This window comes from Chiloscyllium plagiosum, chromosome 21 (assembly GCF_004010195.1).
Source record: "Chiloscyllium plagiosum isolate BGI_BamShark_2017 chromosome 21, ASM401019v2, whole genome shotgun sequence".
NCBI classification, from domain to species: Eukaryota; Metazoa; Chordata; class Chondrichthyes; order Orectolobiformes; family Hemiscylliidae; genus Chiloscyllium; species Chiloscyllium plagiosum.
This window is the reverse complement of record NC_057730.1, coordinates 31,005,700-31,011,047: the sequence shown is the minus strand read 5'-3', so window position 1 is coordinate 31,011,047 and position 5,348 is coordinate 31,005,700. Positions and strand designations below refer to the sequence as shown.

At 45.4% G+C, this 5,348-nt stretch overlaps 1 non-coding gene across 1 annotated transcript; it reads left to right on the top strand.

The window, feature by feature from the left end:
- The first annotated feature begins 704 nt into the window (after positions 1-704).
- trnaf-gaa lies at positions 705-776 on the top strand. The gene has a single exon. It is a non-coding gene; the product is annotated as a tRNA-Phe (tRNA).
- The last annotated feature ends 4,572 nt before the right edge of the window (positions 777-5,348 follow it).

Here is a 5,348-nt window from a genome sequence, read left to right as displayed (position 1 = left end):
TCAAAGACATGGCAGAGCAGGGGCTTGGGTAGCTGTATGTGTTCTGCTGCAGGTTGAACAGACTATGTGGGAGGTCCTCTACTCCAGCGAGAGAAGGAGAATGGCTCACTGTCAAACCTGGGCAGAGGAGGGTGTGGAGGAGATCAGCAGCTGTGGATCCAACTGGAGAACTAGTCTCAATGCTGCAAATCCCAGAACAAGTTTCTCTGCTCCCCAAAAGTGAGCCACACACTTGGGTCCCTTAGGGGTCAGCAACTGCAATAAGAGAGGGTGCATATGCTGGGAAGAGAGAGCCCAGTAAGATGGGAGCTGCAGCTTCTGCTTTGGAAAGAAATTGATGCACCTCTGCCAAGGGACGCAAACCTGGAACTGCTGGCACACCCAATGTCACCTACACAGCTGAGGCCACACAGGTAACAGCTAGACACAAGCTAAAACAATAGTACACTTATTGTAGTATGTGACAGGCAAATAAGGCCCAGGAAGGTCACGAAAGGAACTGACTGATTAGGGATAGCCAGCATGGCTTTGTGCGTGGGAAATCATGTCTCACAAACTTGATTGAGCTTTTTGAAGAAGTAACAAAGAGGATTGATGAGGGCAGAATGGTGGACTGATCTATATGGACTTCAGTAAGGCATTTGACAAGGTTCCCCATGGGAGATTAGTTAGCAAGGTTAGATCTCATGGGATACAGGGATTACGCTGAAATAGCTCAGTTGGAAGAATGTTAGACTGAAGATCTAATGGTCCCTGGTTCAATCCCAGTGTCAGCAAAAGCAGCATTGCTTGAGTGCTCCCTCCTTTGTTCGGGTGGCACAGTGGCTCAGTGGTTAGCAGTGCTGCCTCACAGCACAAGGGTCCCAGGTTTGATTTCCGCCTCGGGTGAATGTCTGTGTGGAGTTTGCACATTCTCCCCGTGTCTGTGTCGGCTTGCTCCGGTTTCCTCCCACAGTCACAAAGATGTGCAGGTCAGGTGAATTGGCCATGCTAAATTGCCTATAGTGTTAGGTGCATAAGTTAGAGGGAAATGGGTCTGGGGAAGTTACTCTTCGGAGAGTCGGTGTGGACTAATTGGGCTGAATGGCCTGTTTCCACACTGTAGGGAATCTAATCAAAAAACTAGCCACTAGAATCCAGAACTGGCTCAAAGGTAGCAGACAGAAGGTGGTGGTGGAGGGGTGGTTTTCAGACTGGAGGCCTGTGACCAGTGGAGTGCCACAAGGATCAGTGCTGGGCCCACTGCTTTTCATCATTTATATAAATGATTTGGATGTGAGAATAAGAGGTATAGTTAATAAGTTTGCAGATGATACCAAAATTGTAGATGCAGTGGACAGTGAAGAGGGTTACCTCAGATTACAACAGGATCTTGACCAGATGGGCCAATGGGCTGAGAAGTGGCAGATGGAGTTTAATTCAGATAAATGCGAGGTGCTGTATTTTGGAAAAGCAAATCTTAGCAGGACTTATACACTTAATGGTAAGGTCCTAGTGAGGATTACTAAACAAAGAGACTTTGGAGTGCAGGTTCATTGCTCCTTGAAAGTGGAGTCGTACGTAGATAGGATAGTGAAGGTCGTGTTTGGTATGCTTTCCTTCATTGGTCAGAGTATAGAGTACAGGTGTTGGGAGGTCATGTTGCCGCTGTACAGGACATTGGTTAAACCACTTTTGGAATATTGCATGCAATTCTCGTCTCCTTCCTAGTGGAAGGATGTTGTGAAATTTGACAGGGTTCAGAAAAGATTTACAAGGATGTTGCCAGGGTTGGAGGATTTGAGTTATAGGGAGAGGCTGAACAGGTTGGGGCTGTTTTCCCTGGAATGTCGGAGGCTGAGGAATGACCTTTGTAGATGTTTATAAAGTCAGGAAGGGCATGGATAGGATAAATAGACAAAGTCTTTTCCCTAGGGTGGAGGAGTCCAGAACTAGGGGGCATAGGTTTAGGATGAGAGGGGAAAGATGACCTACGGGGCAACGTTTTCATGCAGAGGGTGGTACGTGTATGGAATGAGCTGCCAGAGGAAGTGGTGGAGGCTGGTACAATTGCAACATTTAAAAGGCATTTGGATGGGTATATGAATAGGAAGGGTTTGGAGGGATATGGGCCGGGAGCTGGCAGGTGGAACTAGATTAGTTTGGGATATCTGGTTGGCATGGACCGGTTGGACCGAAGGGTCTGTTTCCATGCTGTACATCTCTACGACTCTATGACTCAATGGCAGTGTCACAACTGTTGCCATTCTGATTGTCATGGAAATTGAGGTTCCAGAGCTAGCAGGATATCGTGCCCATGTACCATTGTAGATGATGAGGATGGAATTCAATCACAAGAGGGTAATTAGCCAAATGAGCAGGCACTGGAAAACCTTTGGTGAGCTGGAGGGATGATGAAAATATATCATAAATTCATAGAATCCCTACATAGCATGGAAACAGGCCATTTGGCCCAACAAGTCCACACCAACCCTCCGAAGAGTATCCCACAAAGACCCATTCCCCCTACCCTATATTCCTCCCTGACTAATGCACCTAGCCTACACATGCATGAATGCTATAGGCAATTTAGCATGGCTAATTCACCTTCCCTGCACATTTCTGGATTGTGTGAGGAACCCAGAGCACCCACAGGAAACTCACACAGACAATGGGAGATTGTGCAAACTCCACACAGATGGTTGCCCGAGGCTGGAATCGGATCCAGGTCCCTGGTATTGTGAAGCAGCCATCAATGTGAGATATTGCTGGACAAGACGAACAAGAGACGCTGATCATTCTGTATTTTTCTCGCAGGATAACCACAGGAAATTGGGTGTAGCGGGGAGGGGGTTGGGCAGCTGGAGCAGTAATTATTCTTCTTGGAGAGAGACGGAACTTCAGAGAGTGCAAAACCAAATCATTTCCCTGCACCCCTCACCAGTACTGGGGTCTTCCCATGGCTGGGAAGATGCTCATGTGTAAATGAAGGTTGATCACACAATCCTGACCAGCTGGTGGAGACTGTGACAGCCAAGAAAACTGATATTGGACAACTGTGGAAGATTAGACCCATGCTCCGCCTCCAGGTCATTGACGAGCCTCTGGAGTTGTCTAAAGGTGGCAGGTGCTGGAAGCTCGACATAAAGTGCGTGGAGATCTGGAGGGTCTTCCTGAAAGTATCCAACTTGTGGCCTGGACAGTGAGGGAGACAAGCCAGGACATGGCTGTAGTTTCCCTCTCATTGGCAGCCATGGAGTCATCCATTGAGAAATGAGTGACTCTCTTGACATCCAGTTTGTATTTGATCGAGTGTGACCTTGTAGAGTCCTCTCAAAATGAGTCAATAGAAAACAGGAGAAATCCCTCTGCTGTTTGGAGTTATATCAAGCACAAACAAGGAAAGGGTGATTGTTAGAGGATAATCATCTCAGCCACAGGACACCACACCACTGCAGGAGTTTCTCAGGATAGTGACCTAGACCCAACCATCCTCAGCTACTTCATAAATGATCTTTGATCTATGGAAAGATCAGAGGTGGGATGATGATGATTGCACCCATGTTCAGTACCATTTACAGGTCTTCAGATACTGAAGTAATCCATGTCCAACTGCAGTAGGTCCTGGACAACATTCAAGTTTGGGATGATAAGTGGCAAGTAATATACATGTCACACTAATAATAGAAAGCGAGGACTGAAGATGCTGGAGATCAGAGTCGAGAGTGTGGGGCCTGAAACGTTGATTCTCCTGCTCTTCGGATGCTGCCTGACCTGCTGTGCTATTCCAGCACCATACTCTCGATGTCACACAAATACCAAAGTAATGATAATCTTCAACAGAAAATAATGCAACAAACAGCCCTTGATGTTCAATCGTGTAAGATTTTAGGATGCACTTTAACTTCAATTGTAAGGCATGAGTTGAGAGAGCCAAAAGGTGCGGAGCTGGAAAAGCACAGCCGCTCAGGCAGCATCTGAGGAGCAGGAGAGGCGATGTTTCAAGCATAAGCCCTTCATCAGGAATGTAGGAGGGCTGGGGGGTAGAGGGGCACAAAGTGGCGGAGAGATAAATGGAGGTGGGTGGGGTTGGGGGGAAGGTAGCTAGGAATGCGATAGGTGAATGAAGGTGGTGTTGATGGTGGTGGAGCGGATAGGTTGGAAGGTAGATGGACAGGTGGAACAGTTCAAAAGGGCAGTGCTGAGTTGGAAAGTTGGATCTGGGATGAGGTGGGGGGAGGGGAGATGAGGAAACTGGTGAAATCAACGTTGATCCTGTGTGGTTGTAGGGTCTCAAGGTGGAAGATGTGGTGAAGAGTGGAGAACTAAAAGGTTACTAGTTCCAATTAGTTAGAAGTTCCATTTCAGATATCAGTACATTTTATAAGTATCACAAAATTTATTACATTAATCATAACAAATACAGAAGAACTTGTATTTGATAAAAACAGTAGTTTTAAATAATTCACTTTGAGACACCAGTTTGTATTAATGGCCGAATGGGAACATGTCTCTTGATCTCTTGAGTTGAGTAAAGTTATCCTTCTATCTTTAATCTTCTTTCCAATGCACTACAGCATTAAAAATTATCACAGTTACCTAATACTAGCCATTATCCATGTACATGATGAGAGACATCCTAAACTCTGCTTGGTTTGCCAACACATGAACAATCTTAACTTTGCCAAACATCGTTTGCCCGATTGCTGATTCCCTTATAAGTAATGGTGATCTTAATGCTCTCACTTCCTCCTTTCTTTTGTCTTGTTCCCTGAAATGTCAATTACATCTTTTTTTCCGTCAGCATGTCCCTCTTGCTTTGTAACTTCATTGACCTCCTTCAAGACTATATGGCACCAACATAGCAATTTGTGTGTCTGTTTAGAGCGTATTATGTCACCTCTTAGTGATTAACTATCATTCCAGATTCCCCAACTGTTATATTTAAGTATTCTGGCAAAATTCCAAAACCTATCAATATTATTTATCTAAAAGAACATAGAACATTACAACGCAGTACAGGCCCTTCGGCCCTCGATGTTGTGCCGACCTGTGAAACCAATCTGAAGCTCATCTAACCTCCACTATTCTATTTTCATCAATATGTTTATCCAATGACCATTTAAATGCTCTTAAAGTTGGAGAGTCTACTACTGTTGCAGGCAGTGTGTTCCACACCCCTACTACTCTCTGAGTAAAGAATCTACCTCTATCACCCCTCCATTTAAAGCTACGTCCTCTCATGCTAGCCATCACCATCCAAGGAAAAAGGCTCTCACTGTCCACTCTATCTAACCCTCTGATTATTTTATATGTTTCAATTAAGTCCCCTCTCAACCTTCTTCTCTCTAACAAAAACAGCCTCAAGT